We start from the raw sequence: 17,006 nt of genomic DNA, 5'->3' as shown, positions 1-17,006 counted from the left end.
GACCTACAAAGTACAATTCAAATAAAAGATATTCAGCTGTCTGAATTACAGAATGATGTAAAAAAAATTTGTGTAAAGTCTAAGGCAGACACTAGGCAGAGGCACGACAGACAAAAATCTTTTGTACCAGACATGAAGTCTCTAGAAGATGATCTGCAAGATCATGAAGCAATGCTTAAGAGAAAATTAATGGATAAAGCTGCAGAACTTAATCTTAAGATCCTTGATCAGCTCATGAAAATTTTTAAGGATATGCCAGTCTATGATATGAAAGCGGATGCATTTCATAATACAGAAGTTTTTGAAATTTTGTGCAATAACTTTTGCCTGAATAAGGAGTGTAAAATATCGTATTGTCTCGATATTTTATTAACTTGTATTGATGAGAAATGTTCAAATAGAAAGTCCTTCCACTTCTTGCATAAACTCAAAAAGATGATTTAATTATAATGTTGCATAAAATTAGACATAAAATATTGGAATACAGAATGTTTAAATAAAGTTCAAAAAGTATAGTTAAGTTCTTAATAATAAAATTGTATGTAATTGTGTGTGTATAATATGAATGTGTGTGGGTATGAGCAAGCGGCCCCCTCGCCTTGCTGCCCAAAGAATGTGAGCTTTAAACCTTTGTCCTGCTCTAGAAAAAGCAATCCAGCCCCCACCATCTCCTAAAAATGGGCTGATCTACTCTTGTGTTCCTTGTAGTCCCACCAAGATAATTGGAAACAGATGTGTATATATAACAAACCTCCAGTCTACTTCTCTCAAAGTCTGAGTGTAACTTTATCTCTTACATAGATGGGGGAGGATGGCTAGACCAATTGCTACCACATGTGTGGCTTGAATGTAAAGAAAACCCAAGATACATGTTCATATGTATATTCACAGACTATGAAGTCTAATTACTTACTTTTCCCAATCTAGAACAAATATAAATATAATAACTCAATTATTCTATTAAGATCCAACTCATTCATACTTATGTTAGTACTGTTAATAAGAAGATATTAGATATTAGGTTAAGGAAAGCTTCTAACATTTCCCTCTCAAAATGATCGATTTTATCGAATCTTAATCATTTTCCTTATCTTAATCCATTTATACACATTCTCGTCACTTTCGTATCCATTCATGCGTTTTTGGATCTTAAGATAATTGATCTGAACATATCTTTAATTTGATTCTATAATGGGAAAACAAATTCTTTGATAAACCTTTTGTTATGTATCACATAAAAATATTTTTACCCTTATTATTTTCCTTTCCTTTCACCAAATAATTCATCCCCTTAATAAATGTATAACTGTAACATTATAGTACAATACTTTAAAATATGTCACTTAAAAAATAGATGTTTCATATTTTCCCTCCAAAATGTGTGTAGCACACAGTTCTATAATCCATACATTTTTCAAATTACCTTATCAACATTTAAACATAACATATGTTCTCTAACTTCAATCCATACATGTATATCAAATGATTTTTTGTAAAAAACATACATATAACAATGTAAAGCTTGCCTAAGTTTTTCTATATGTACCTTAGAAAAACTTATCTCTAGCTTAATTAACAACAGATGTTCTAACTAAGTAGAGTGACTCTGTTGTAACAAAAGTTTATCCCTTTCACTTCTGAAAATACATAGTGTGTGATTGCAAATGTTCATGTGAAAACTGAGTAAACATATCATGTCAAAATAAAATGTACACACAAAAAAACCAATATATCTGATGAATGAATTATTTCATCAGTAGTCAAAAGTCAATTGTTTTATAAGTTCTTCCTCTATGAGATGCCTTGAGATGTCTTGTCTTCTTCTAGCGCTCTGTAAAGTTAAAATAACTTTATTGAACATAAAAAGAACAACAAAAACTATGATGAATGACATTCTTGTTGCAAAGCTTCTTCCAGAATAAATTTCCTTCTTGGAAAATGTATTATCATCTGAAAGGTTTAGAAATATTTGAGTTTTCTTCCTTTAACAGTTACTCTTAGGTCATTTCCTGTAACAGAAATGCAGTATCATTATTTTGGCATTGATAATTTTACATGGATTAATCCTCTTACATTTATCTGTTAATATTACATATCATAATCACAAACATTTCTAGTCATGACATGGAAGACATATTTTGATTATAACACTTCTTATTGACTTGTAGTGTTCTATTTTAGAATGCGGCACTTCCGCCTAACAGTACTAGGGTCACTGATTCAAATCCCAACCATGGCATCACCTGCCTGGAGTTTGTATGTTCTCCCTGTGCTTGCGTGGGTTTCCTCCGGGTACTCCGGTTTCCTCCTACACTCCAAAGTCATGTTGGTAGGAGAATTGGCTCCTATCTAAATTGGCCTTAGTATGTGTATGTATGACTGTGAGTTAGGGACCTTAGATTGTACACCCCTTGAGGGTTAGGGACTTATGTGAATGTACAATATATATGTAAAAAACACTACGTAAATTGACAACGCTATATAAGTACCTGAAATAAACAAAAATAAATATAACAGGACGCTACATCTCCATTATTGGTCATGAATCAAAACCTTGGTTTCAAAACCAAAGAAAGGTTTTGTATCAACCCATTGATGACAAAGGATTATGCCTTTGATCTTATCTCTATAAAATTGGAAATATGCGTAAATGTTTTTTGTGTTGGCTTACTTCTTGTAGTGTAAGACTGATCTGCAGTAATACATACTGGTTTCAAACTTTTCTCAGTTCCTATGTTGAAAACATGAGGTACAAACTTCTCACCTACAGCTGTACAAACATGTGTTGGTATGTTTTCCTGAAAATGTCTTTTTGTTACATCTATCTGAATGTGTTTGGAAGACAGTGTTTTGTACCATATAGGATAATTTTCACGATAATTTTCTGTTGAACCATCTTCCCCTAGGAGTTTCAGTGATGAATCAGGTGTCTGTAATATAATCTTACTTGATTTCACAATGTTTTCGGTTACCTTGACTGCAAAGAAAACACTTAACAATTTTTTCATATGTGCATCAAAGTTTTTCTCCATATTTGTCAAAGTTCTTGAGAAGAAACCTATTATTTTCTGATTACCTTCTTTTAATTGTAACAAAGTTGCTGAGATTGCATTATTGGAAACATTGGTTTCTAATACAAAAGGAACTTTACTACAAAAATCAACAGTATTTAATGTAGTAGGATTCTGCAAATCCCATTTCAATAGTTCAAAAGCTTCTTTCTCAGTTTGATCCCATTGGTCAAACACACCATATTTTTGTTTCAAACGATCAAATAATGATCTAGACTTCTCTGCAAAATTGGGTATAAAATCTTTACAATGATTTACTTCGCTCAAAAACTGATGCAAAGCCTTGCGATTTGTTGGAATTGGATAAGCAGAAATAGTTCTAACTTTTTCTTGCAACAACTGTCTCTGTCCATGACTAATTTGCATATAAAGGAATTCCACCTGTCTTTTCATCAACTGAACTTTCTCTGTATTCAATTTCAATCCTGCTGTTTGTAACAACGTAAATATTTCAGACAAAAGAGTGATATGCTCAGTTATATTTTGTGTAGACAAGAGAAGCTTGACTACATGCTGGACAATACATTCTGGCCTAGAGAATTTAGATAATATTTTTCCCAAATACTCATGAACAATTCCATCACTTATATCCAAGCCTGGGGCTAATCTTGTAAATGTATAAGTTTCTTTGTTGAAGCTAAAGGCAAGTTTATATTGACAACTCTTAGCTAAGGGTACTGACAAATGGCTATTGGCGATTTCAAGTACAGAGAATATTTTGGCCTTGGCATCCAGATGTGACATTATGTTACAATCAGGAACAATAGATTTGTTATTTGTGATGCATTTGTTCAATGTCCTGAAATCAACTGATAAAGAATATGAATTATCAGCTTTGATAGGCCAAATACAATTATTCACCACTGATTGTACTTTCTTTAACCTCCCTGGCGGTATTCCCGAGTGTAGCTCGGGGTAACATTTCAGTACCAAAAGCGGTAACCCCGAGCTACACTTGGGCTTACCCTGCGGCACTGCTCCGGCAAGTGTTCTTCACTTACCTTACCCTGCGCTCCCACGATGTGTCCCCTGCAGCGTCCCCGGCCATCTCCTCCGGCCGATGCCGGCATCCGGCTTCTGTGTCCTGTCCCTGTGACGTCGGGACGTACGGGCGCCGCCGCCGCCGGCGGCGGGAAATTTAAAAATTTTAAAAAATGTCATTTTTTTTTTTTTACATTTTACATAGTAAAACATTGCTGTCTCAACCAATTTCACATACATATTGTCCCTAGTGCTTTGTCCTGCGCCCTGCCTGCATTTTGTCTGTTCTTTTTGCCTGGAAACTGAGAAATGTCCATGGCGTCCAAAAAGTGTCCCTTTAGGTCAAAAGCGGTTTAGATCAGCTAGAGAACAGCGATAGTAAATCAGAACCACTTGCAGAATTGAGTGATAATGATTCGTGGGGGAAATTCGTCATCAGACACTGAAAACGATTTTGCGACTGAGCTCAGCGATGTGCGAACTTGGCGCTATATTTCACATTTCAGTGTTTTTGGTTTGATTATATTATTGAATTAAATTTTTTATTATTTTTATATTATTTTTATGATTATTTATTAAATTATAATTTATGATTTTGTGTTTCAAATTTTATCATACCCGGGATGTTTACTAGACTCTTGTTCGGACAGATTTCAGTGAGTTTTTCCTAAAAATTACAGCCTACAATAAAAAAAAATACATATTTCCATGCAAATAAATGGTACCGCTTTCAGCACCAAAAATCTGAAATAATCATACCGCCAGGGAGGTTAAAATTCCTTGCTGTAAAAACTCATCTACAATGGAATAAATTGGATTAATTGATTCTAATGGCAATTTGTATTGAGGTTGAGGCTTAGGGTCTCTACCTTCTATGTCAACTTCAAAATCTGTAAACAAACCTACATCATTTTTGCTTTGATTCCAAAGATCTTTATGTGATCTAACCAATTGTTCCAATTCAAGATTGGTTCCTGTATGTGGCCATTTATGATCTGAAGACATGTCAGCAGTTGCTGTACAAATACTTCCAACATTACAGTACACGGAAGAATCAATTGATGTTGATTTGGGCCTTCCACTTTCATCCAATAAATGTGGAGCAACATATTCCAACGGTAAAGAAGAAGAATCTCGATTTGATCCTGATTTAAATTTTGGCAATGGCAGTAAACCATTCCTATTAATGACAACAGCGCTGTTTACTATATTGTTTAAGCTGTTGTTAACTCTCAGTGAACTGATCTTTTTAACTTCTGAGGCATACGGCAACACAGACAGACTATTGTTGGAACATGGAGGAGCAGATTGTTCAGAAATTATATTTTGGTCTTCTAATTCCAAAGCTTTTCTTTGTAAATCTAATTTATAATGAATACAATCTCTTTTCAAATGACCAAATCGTTTACAATAGAAACAAATAGTATTTCCTGTCTGCTCTGAGACTCTCGTCCTGCCTGTGACGTGTTCATCATCATAACTGGGTGTGGCTAAGCACATGGTCTCTCTCTGTTCTCCATTTTGAACAATTAAACTTTCCTTCTTCTGATTTTTCATGAACTGATCAAGGATTTTAAGATTACATTTTGCAGCTTTATCCCTTAATTTGCTCTTACACATTTCTTCCTGATCTATAGGGTCTCCTTTTATAGACTGGATCTCTGGTACAAAAGATTTTTGTTTCTCTGCCTTGGTATTCACACAAATTCTTTTTACATCATCTTGCAAGTCAGATAACTGAATGTCTTTTGTTTGAATTGCGCTTTGCATATCATCTATTTGCTCAGTCAAAATCTGGCAATTAGCACATACACTGCTCTGATCTTGCTTCATTACACATGCAGCAGTCTTAGGAACATCAAAAATCATGGCGTTAAAAACATTAACTAACTTCATTACATTTCTAACTTGTTTGCTCAGTTTCTTAAAGGAAAACTTAGATTTTTCTATCTTAATAGTAGCCTGTAAGCATTCATTATACATGTACCGCCACAGTTCATCATCTTTTACAAATGTAGACAGATTCTTGAATTCTAACTTACTCTCTCTAGATAATTCATCAATAAAATCCATTACTTACCGATTAAGAAGGTCTTTCTTTACATAACGCGTCTTTTCTCTCTTGGCGGGAAATGACATCACCAAGGAACAGCGTTTCTTGCAATTGCGCAAAATTCTCACCAATTCTGCTTTTAGGTTCTCGATTATGCCGACGATTCATCTGTTGCAGACTTTTACTTCTCCTGAAAGCTTGACTTCATATTTTGTTGACTTACAAACATCGTCCCTCTCAGCAAGGTGAAAGAGAAAAAAGTCAAAAATAATCGATTGTCGGAAACGAATCGAACTGGAGGCTCGCCACTGTAAAATATCGTATTGTCTCGATATTTTATTAACTTGTATTGATGAGAAATGTTCAAATAGAAAGTCCTTCCACTTCTTGCATAAACTCAAAAAGATGATTTAATTATAATGTTGCATAAAATTAGACATAAAATATTGGAATACAGAATGTTTAAATAAAGTTCAAAAAGTATAGTTAAGTTCTTAATAATAAAATTGTATGTAATTGTATGTGTATAATATGAATGTGTGTGGGTATGAGCAAGCAGCTCCCTTCGCCTTGCTGCCCAAAGAATGTGAGCTTTAAACCTTTGTCCTGCTCTAGAAAAAGCAATCCAGCCCCCACCATCTCCTAAAAATGGGCTGATCTACTCTTGTGTTCCTTGTAGTCCCACCAAGATAATTGGAAACAGATGTGTATATATAACAAACCTCCAGTCTACTTCTCTCAAAGTCTGAGTGTAACTTTATCTCTTACATAGATGGGGGAGGATGGCTAGACCAATTGCTACCACATGTGTGGCTTGAATGTTAAGAAAACCCAAGATACATGTTCATATGTATATTCACAGACTATGAAGTCTAATTACTTACTTTTTCCAATCTAGAACAAATATAAATATAATAACTCAATTATTCTATTAAGATCCAACTCATTCATACTTATGTTAGTACTGTTAATAAGAAGATATTAGATATTAGGTTAAGGAAAGCTTCTAACAAGGAGCAAAGAATTTTTCTCTTCAAATTTTGGGTACCCAATTTTATGGCATGTCGATTAACCAAGACGCCATATCTTAATGAGGATGATGTGGAAATTCATAGCAATGCATCAGACTGATTGAATCAATTGTTGCTATGTACAACTGGAGAGGAAATTCCTTCTCTGGAAATCTTAGACTCCTTAAGAGCTACGATTAATGATGATCCTTTTGATTTTAGAAAATAGATTTTCCAAAGTATACAAAATGGTATTTAATTTGGAGGATGATACCCCTGCTATGGTAAAAGTTTTTGTTAAAAAATGTAAGTATCTAGATCCAGCATCTCTTATTATTGCTTCCGGAAAAAATTATTTAGATCAAGAAGCCAATGTTATAGATACAGTTAGAAAACAAATAAACTAAACAATCAGAAGATCGAAAGTGTAGCTGTTCAAAATGGAGGCCAGAGAGAGACCATGTGCATGGCCACACCCAATTATGGTGATGAACATGTCACGGGCAGAACAAGAGTTTCAGAGCAGACAGGAAATACCTTTTGTTTCTATTGTAAACGATTTGGTCATTTGAAAAGAGATTGTTTTCAATATAAATTAGATTTACAAAGAAAAACTTTGGAATTAGAAAATTAAAATACAATTTCTGAACAATCTACTCCTCCACGTTCCAACAATAATCTGTCTGAATTGCCTTATGCCTCAGAAGTCAAAGAGATCAATTCATTGAGTGTCAACAACAGCTTAAACAATATGGAAAACAGTGCTCTTGTCATTAACCGGAATGGTTTATTGCCATTGCCAAAATTAGATTCAGGATCAAATCGAGATTCTTCTCATTTACCGTTAGAATATGTTGCTCCAATTTTATTGGATGAAAGTGGAAGACCCTATGTACAGGGTGTATTGAATGGCAGGAACATAAAGTTTTTAGTAGATACAGGAGCTGAACTCAGTTTAACTAAACATAAATTACCTGTAAATGCCAATTCCCCAAAATGCGATTTACTTAATTTTAGTGGAAAACGTAGTTCAGTTGCTAGGAAGGTTTCTAATGTGACTTTTGAGATTCCAGGACTTCTGAAAACTGACACTGACATCTGGTATTGTCATGGTACAGAGAATATTCTTGGTATTGATGTGATTAGTAAACTCAATTTGATAATTGATTTATGTACTTCAATGTTATAGAGAGATCCATCTAGACCCAAGTCAGCGTTAATTGATTCTTCCATGTACAGTAATATTGGAAGTATTTGTACAGCAATTGCTGACATGTCTTCAGATCATAAATGGCCACATACAGGAACCAATCTTGAATTGGAACAATTGGTTAGATCACATAAAGATCTGTGAAGTCAGAGCAAAAATGGTGCAGGTTTGCTTAAAGATTTTGAAGTTGACATCGAAGGTAGAGACCCTAAACCCCAACCTCAATACAAAATGCCATTAGAATCAATTAATCCAATTTCTGCCATTATACAGGAGTTTTTACAGCAAGGATTTTTAAAGAAAGCACAACTGGTGGTGAATAATTGTATTTGGTCTATCAAGAAAGCTGATAATTCATATTCTTTATCAGTTGATTTCAGGACATTAAATAAATGTATCACAAATAACAAATCTATTGTTCCTGATTTTAACATAATGTCACAACTGGATACCAAGGCCAAAGTATTCTCTGTACTGGAAATCCCCAATAGCCATTTTTCAGTACCATTAGCTAAGAGTTGTCAATATAAACTTGCCTTTAGCTTCAGCAAAGAGACATGTATGTTCACGAGGCTAGTTCCAGGCATGGATGTGAGTGATGGAATTGTTCATGAGTATTTGGGAAAAATATTATCTAAATTCTCTAGGCCAGAATGTATTGTCCAACATGTGGACAAGCTTCTGCTGACTACACAAAATATGAATGAGCATATCACTCTTTTGTCTGAGATATTTACTTTGTTACAAACAGCAGGATTGGAATTGAATACAGAGAATGTTCAGTTAATGAAAAGACAGGTGGAATTCCTTCATAATCAAATTAGTCATGGACAGAGACAATTATTGCAAGAAAAAGTTAGAATAATTTCTGCTTGTCCAATTCCAACAAATCACAAGGCTTTGCATCAATTTCTGAGTGAAGTAAATCATTGCAAAGATTTCATACACGATTTTGCAGGAATGTCTAAATCATTATTTGATCGTTTGAGACAAAAAGATTGTGTACTTGATCAATGGGATCAAACTGAGAAAGAAGCCTTTGAACTGTTGGAAAGGGATCTGCAAAGTGCTACTACATTAAGTACTGTTAAGTTTTGTAGTTCAATTCTCTTTGTATTAGAAACTAATGTTTCCAATAATGCAATCTCAGCAACTTTGTCTCAATTATAAGAAGGTAATCAGAAAATAATAGGTTTCTTCTCAAGAACTTTTACAAATATGGAGAAAAACTTTGATGCACATATGAAAAAAATGTTATGTATTTTCTTTGCAGTCAAAGTAACTGAAAACATTATGAGATATAGTAAGATCATATTACAGACACCTGATTTATCACTAAAATGTCTCCTAGAGGAAAATGGTTCAACAGAATGTCGTGAAAAGTATCCTAAATGGTACAGAACATTGTCATCCAAACACATTCAGATAGATGTAACAGTAGGACATTTTCAGGAAAACATACCAACACATGTTTGTACAGCTGTAGGTGAGAAGTCTTTATCTCATGTTTTCAGCATAAGAACTGAGAAAGGTATTGAACAATGTTCTAACACTACAAAAAGTAAGTCAACACTGAAAACAGTTATGCATATTTCTAATTTTAGAGAGATGAGAACAAAGGCATAGTCCATTGTCATCTCTGGGGTGATACAAAACCTTTCTTTGTTTGTGAAAACAAAGTTTTGAGTCATGCCCAAAAAAGGAGATGTAGCGTCCTGTTATATCTAAATTCACAGAACACTTGTAGAAGAATTTAGGCCATTTTAGGAAAAATAGAACAATGCAAGTCAATAAGAAATGTTATAATCAAAATAGGTCTTCTATGTCATGACTAAAAATGCTTGTGATTGTGATATGTAATATTAATAGATAAATGTAAGAGGATTAATCAATGTAAAATTATCAATGCCAAAATAATGATACTGCTTTTCTGTTACAGGAAATGACCTAAGAGTCACTGCTAGAAGAAAACTCTAATATTTCTAGACCTTCTAGATGAAAATACATTTTCCAAAAAGGAAATCTATTCTGGAAGAAGCTTTGCAACAAGAATTTCACTCATCATATTTTTTGTTATCTTTTTATGTTCAATAAAGTTATTCTAACTTTACAGAGTACTGGAAGAAGAAGAAGACAAGAAATCTCAAGGCATCTCATAGAGGAAGAACTTCTAAACACAATTGACTTTTGACTACTGATGAAATAATTTATTTGTCAGATATGTTATTATTTTTTGTGTACATTTTATTTTGACTGATGTTTACCATATCAAGATGAAATCAGTTTTCACATGAACATTTACAATCATACACTATGTACTTTCAGAGTTGAAAGGGTTAAACCTTTTGTGTTGTTCCTCTAAAAAAAATTGAAGAAAAGTGAATATTAGACTGTTCAAAAAAATAGCAGTGTTTGTATTCTTTACAAACGCAAACATTCACTATATAAACTGAAAAATGTTTGAAGATTTTGCTTTCCTTTGAATCACTTAATGAATATTTAGTTGTATAAGCACTGTTTCTGAGAACTGCTGTACATCTGTGTTGCATGGAGTCAACCATCTTCTGGCACCTGTGAACAGGTATTCCAGCCCAGGATGATTGGACTACATTCCACAGTTCTTCTCTGTTTCTTGGTTTTTCCTCAGAAACTGCATTTTTGATGTCACCCCACAAGTTTTCTATTGGATTAAGATCCGGGGATTGGGCTGGCCACTCCATAACGTCAATCTTGTTGGTCTGGAACCAAGATGTTGCACATTTACTGGTGTGTTTGGGGTCATTGTCTTGTTGCAACACCCATTTCAAGGGCATTTCCTCTTCAGCATAAGGCAGCATGACCTCTTCAAGTATTCTGATGTATTCAAACTAATCCATGATCCCTGGTATGTGATAAATAGGCCCAACACCGTAGTATGAGAAACATCCCCATATCATGATGCTTGCGCAACCATGCTTCACTGTCTTCACAGTGTACTGTGGCTTGAATTCAGTGTTTGGGGGTCGTCTGACAAACTGTCTCCGGCCACTAGACCCAAAAAGAACAATCTTACTTTCATCAGTTGACAAAATGTTGCTCCATTTCTCTTTAGGCCAGTCAATGTGCTCTTTGGCAAATTGTAACCTCTTCAGCACATCTTTTTTTCAACAGTGGGACTTTGCGGGGGCTTCTTGCAGATAGCTGGGCTTCACATAGACATCTTCTAATTGTAACAGTACTCACAGGTAACTTTAGACCTGCTTTGATCTTCCTGGAGCTGATTGTTGGCTGAGTCCGCGCCATTTTGGCTATTTTTCTATCTATTCGAATGGTAGTTTTTTCGCTTTCTTCCACATCTTTCAGGTTTTGGTTGCCATTTTAAAGCATTTGCGATCATTTTAGCTGAGCAGCCTATCATTTTCTGCACTTCTTTATATGTTTTCCCCCCTCCAATTAACTCTTTAATCAAGGTACGCTGTTCTTCTGAACAATGTCTGGAACGACCCATTTTCCTCAGAATTTCAGAGAGAAATGCACTGTAACCAGCATGTACAACATTTGCGGCCTTCGTTACTTAAATAAGGGCAATAATTGCCAGCTGTTTTTCAAAGAATGAATGACCTCACTAATAGAACTCCGCACTGCTATTATTTTGAACATGTCCCTTTCAATTAGTGATTCAATTACACAGAATCAGCAGCAAGCATGTCATGACTGTTGGGTCTGTTGGATTTCTATTACTCTACTACACCTGCTAGTAAATTATTTGCCACGTAGAAATATAATTTCTACCAAAAACAGTGATTGATCAGGTTAGTGATGTCTGACTGCTATTATTTTGAACACAATTCTATATGCATATATTGAAGAAGTTATTATATATTAAGATAACTGGAGCTAACAGTTTGGTTAATGCGAAATGTATGTTTTTTTGTAAGTTTTCTTGTGAAAATGGAAAAGAAAAAAGAAAAGTTTAATAAAGATGATATGATTAAAAAGCTCCCATAGACCAATGATTAGAAGCCCTACTCTGCAACCTTCCTTGGCCATGACAGTAGTCTGATAAACACTAGCTGTTCGGGCTAAGGCCATCATAAGGTGTGGTAACCAGTCGTGGGCCACAATAAACTAAGGGGTTTTACCATCCCCCAAACTGCAAATGTAATGAGTCCTTATTTTCCTGAGCCCCCTATAAGGCTGGTTTCACACTTATGTGTGGCTGTTTACCCATACCGCGGGTGCAGCGCAGTACACCTGCAGCTTTCCTGCGGGTTAGCTGTACTGAACCATAGACTTCTATTACATCTTGCAGGTTTGGTGAAAGCACAACAAAACTCCTGCATTCAGCTAACCCACAGGAAAGGCGCAGATGCACTGCGCTGTACCTGCGGATCAGTATGAAAGCAGCCTAATTACCTTTTTTTTATAGGTACTAATATTCCCATTGCAAAAGCACAGTGTATTAATACACTGACCTTTCCTCTTCCTGCTTATGCTGGCATTGCTTTCCAGTTTGCCAGAAAGGTCACTGGTATCACTCTGCCTGGGATGGAAGCTGGCGTTAGAGCAAGCATTGACTTATGTGGCTCCTGCTCCCTCTGCTGCCGGCGCCAGCTCTGTTCTGAGCCTCTGGGATGGCGGGTTGGCAGCCTGTTGATTGCAATCTGGGCTTGCCCACCCGCCATCCCAGAACAGGAAGAATTTGAAAGTCTTGACATGACGAGAGGTAGAAAGAATTCTGTTCTGCGCAGAACTACACTTTCCAAACTTGTTTATTGTTTACATTCCAGGTGTGGCCAGCCCTGGACCCAGAGGAGAATTGTCCCTTCACCCACGGGTGTTTTGGGATCTGTGTCACCATTAGGAGACACCGGATGTGGACCTCCTGGCCTACTGGCTCAGTAACAAATTGCACAAGTTTGTCTCCATGCACAGAGATCCTCTGGAGGAACCATTGGGTAATTTAGTGGCTTGTTGGGTTCCTTACACCCTGATCTGTGCCTTTCCTCCCCTAAAATGCCTGATTTGTAGATTTAAGATGGAGGGCATTCCTATGAACCTCATAGCTCTAGACTGACCCAGGTGGATGTGGTACTCTGACCTGATCAGACTCTTGGCTGATGTTCAGGGGACTTTTCCAGATCTTCTGTGCCAGGGACTGGTTTACCATCCTGCTGCACAGTTGCTGGCTATAATGACATGGCTGTTGAAGCCCAGGTCTTAAGTGACAGATGCACATGTGAATCAGGTATTCCTACAATGTTAAAAGCTAGGAATTCTACTTCCTGCACAGGGTGGAATTACTTTGGCTAACGCGAGGAATGAGACTGTCAGAATTCTTTCTGTGCCTATCTGCAAACAGGCATGGATCATCATTTCTCCCTGAGTACCATTATTCCCCAGTTTTGCTGTTGTCGTGCTACCCTGTAGCAGTACTTCTGCTATAGGGTGGACAGGAAGCGGTTAAATAACAAACCTGTCACACTTACCTGCTTTGTACAGTGGTTTTGCAGGTCCCCTGCTGGTGTTCCTGGCCCGTCCCCCCTGTTGGGTGCCCCCACAGCAGCTTACTATGGGAGAACCCGAGCATGTGCACTTCCCAACTGCTGCTTCGTGTGTCCATTCAAACATTGAGCCATGGCTTAGCCCCGCCCCCTCTATTCTCATTGCCTCAGCTAATGAGGAGAGCCCTTGTGTTCATTGCATATTTGTGCCCCAGGCACAATCACACGCAGTGTGAGCGCAGACCACAAAATCTAAAGAGCCAATCAGAGTGGCTGTGTTGGATCACAGAAATGATACTGTTGCAGCAGATAAACACCCCCCTTTCCTGTCCAATTCTAGGGCTTGTGGAAAAATGAATAAAACATTAATCTGGCAGCAGTGTGCATAAGCAGTGCATTACATCACTATGTTTAACTGCTAAATAGCTGTTCAGTAATTTGTAGTTGACAACCAGAATATTTTTTCTATACAAGCTTGTGTGAAGCTTCATGAGTTTTTAGTTGGGGGCAGTGCTTTGGCAGATGTTTGTTAGCAAACACTCATTTTGATAGGGCTCATTCACACCAACAAGCTGCACTGACCACACAGATGCTGATCTGCTCTGGGAGTAAACTACGCCATTCTGCTGATCCCAGCACATTTTCTGTGCACACCACTGTAACTTAATGATCTGAACTGCCCTCACAGTTTTGGCTGAAGTTGTGCTTTAGTTAAAGTGGGCCCAAAGGTTTTTTACTTAAATGCATGCGTGTCAAAAGACGCAGACAGGGTGGCTTGGGAGCCAGCACGCACTAGTGCCCCCATGGGTAGCGCCTTCCTATGTAGGAACTCGCAGAATAGGAGGAGCCAGGAGCACTGGCAGGGGATAGCTTTCCTCCACTTGTGTTTGTCTGCCCCATATTGGCATTATATATCCATGAAGGCCTCATTAACACAGGTGTACCGATCTGTAAACCTGTGCGAAGGGCCTTTTTGACCCTTGTGGAATGTACTGGCGTTCTCGTGAAGCTGCATTCAGGCAGCCTGTTTAAATCAATGACAGGTGGGCAGCTGCACAGATCCCCTGGTGCATCCCTTACTGTACATCTGTACAGGGCTGATGCACAAATCAGAACACAGTTTGTTTGCATTATGATCCATGCATCGGTCCTGCGTGGATTTACAGTCAGGGGTGCACTTGGAGATCCATGCAGGTGTCTGCCTGTTATTGATTTGAACAAGCTGCCTGTATGCGGCTGCATAATAACACTTGTGCATTTCTCGTGGGTGAAGACGTCTGTGTGAATGAGACCTAAAGTATGCTATAAGCAAGTAAGTATTTGGCATTCTGCACAGTAAAATAGGGATTGATCCGAGAGGAATCACTTTGAAACAGTTGGCAAGCTGGATCATGTATTGCAATATATGTGAACTAAAAATCCATGTTTTTATGCTAGAAATATGTAGGAGTGTATAGCAGGTGGAAAGGGTTAGTTCAGAATGTGTGATAGTTACACATAATTGTTAATTATATTTAAATGACAATGCTACATAGATGAGTGTTTTTATTTTAGTTTATTTTCTTGAACAGCATAGTGATGTTAAAGTGAAAAGGTTAACCAATCAGAAAAATACAGACAGCACCGCTGATCCACCTTCACTGAACAACTTTGAAGAATTCTGCCATATATAACCCATCAATGTTTTGCTGTATTGGTGCTTCAGCATATAAGGGAGGATTAGGGCAACATTATTGAAAAGTGGTGTCCAGAAGGTATCATCCCATAACAGGAGTCAAAAAACAGCATAGAGAAGCGGGCCTTTTAAATATAACATTCTAGAGACCAGAAACATCTTTGTTACATTGGAGCTACTAAAAGCACTTAGGGACCCTGCTTCCTCCTTCCGCATACCGGCGGGGTTACTTTCCTTCACTGCCCAACTTGGTGTGGTGCCACAAGCTTTGTCTGCAGATCTAAAGAAACAATTATTAAAAAATATCAATATATAGTGCAGGGTATTGCTACCTAGGTATGGGTAGAGCAAAGTATTCCATAAAATAACAAATTCATGTGTAACAAAAAAAAAAAAGAGACAAAAATACCAAAAAACACACACATTTGTTCCACATAAATGTCAGACCAACACCAAGTTTGTGGGGGCGGACAGTTTCCCCTGGCCTCAGGGGAGGGTGTAAAGATGCAGACACAACCTATGCAATCAATAAAAAAAACATAATGCTTCAACACTGAAGACTGAAATGACTCCTAATATTTCTCAAAATAGGGAAAAGCAAAAAACATATAAATGAGAGGACTGGATGTTATGCAAAAGGTATATATACTCATAGATTAAAGTATATGTTGCATTGGCATATCTGCCAGTTCCTTTCCCTCTGCTGTGCCCAGCGCACACCTGTCACTGAACTATGTGCTGGTAATCATTTCTGTGATCACAGTCCCTCCCTTCATTCTCCTACCTGCTGTATGACAGTATTGTCCTGCTGGAACAGATTGGTATTTCAGTGCTCACTACTCAGAATTTACCACCAGCAGTCTCTTCCATGCTGTTGTGTCATAGTGCCATCTACTGCCCGAGACAAGTAGAGCCTTCATAACATCTTAGTCTGCCACCAAGGACTCTCGTGTACTTAGGGCCAGGTCCTCAAAACAGGGACTGTACCCAGTAAACAAAGATTAATGGTAAGCTTACCATAGATGCCAACTGTTCCAGATTTGTAGGGACTGCCTGGATAGTGGGCATGATTTGAGAAAGACCACCCGGAAGGAGGGAGCCCTGGCTGGCGATAAGTGTCCGAGGGACTGGGATGAAGCAGTTGGCAGGTATGCGTTTCCTGCTGCAGAGCACTTCCAAAAGGAAGCAGACAGCAAGGTACCTCTTTGTGCATGTGCATTGTGACTACAGTCTGAGCTCAGTATCTGATCGATAATGATAAAGACAATTAGAATCTGGGAACAGCTCATTCTACACTCAGAAGCTTCCTAATTGCCTGCATTGTTGCCCAGGACATTGGTCACAGGCTGGCACCCAGGGTGTATAGCAGGAAAATAGGGGCACCTGGACACAGCCATACACACTGGCATCTGTACCTGCAATAATAGAGGATTGTATTGCAGCAGAGTTTCGAAATATAGATTCAAGTTACTAGTGTTACATTGGTATAATGTCACACAGAGGTGTGAGTTATTGCACTATCA

General features: G+C 37.4%; 2 long non-coding RNA genes across 2 annotated transcripts in view; one reads left to right on the top strand and one right to left on the bottom strand.

Moving 5' to 3' along the window:
• Nucleotides 1-12,246, top strand: part of LOC149449660 (uncharacterized) — a 131,703-nt gene extending 119,457 nt beyond the window's left edge. The window contains exon 4 of the long non-coding RNA XR_016315382.1: nucleotides 10,265-12,246. This is a non-coding gene — a long non-coding RNA (uncharacterized LOC149449660). The remainder of the gene's footprint in view (nucleotides 1-10,264) is intronic.
• Nucleotides 423-6,919, bottom strand: LOC149449661 (uncharacterized). The gene is made up of 2 exons (XR_016315380.1): nucleotides 6,133-6,919; nucleotides 423-2,009 (listed from the first exon to the last, which is right to left on the bottom strand). It is a non-coding gene; the product is annotated as an uncharacterized LOC149449661 (long non-coding RNA).
• Nucleotides 12,247-17,006: the final 4,760 nt, after the last annotated feature.

Source organism: Staurois parvus, unplaced genomic scaffold (assembly GCF_062004578.1).
Source record: "Staurois parvus isolate SC_StPar_1 unplaced genomic scaffold, SC_StPar_1.0 ptg000608l, whole genome shotgun sequence".
Lineage (NCBI taxonomy): Eukaryota > Metazoa > Chordata > Amphibia > Anura > Ranidae > Staurois > Staurois parvus.
Note: the sequence above shows the minus strand (reverse complement) of the source record. Positions and strands in the feature narration are given on the sequence as shown.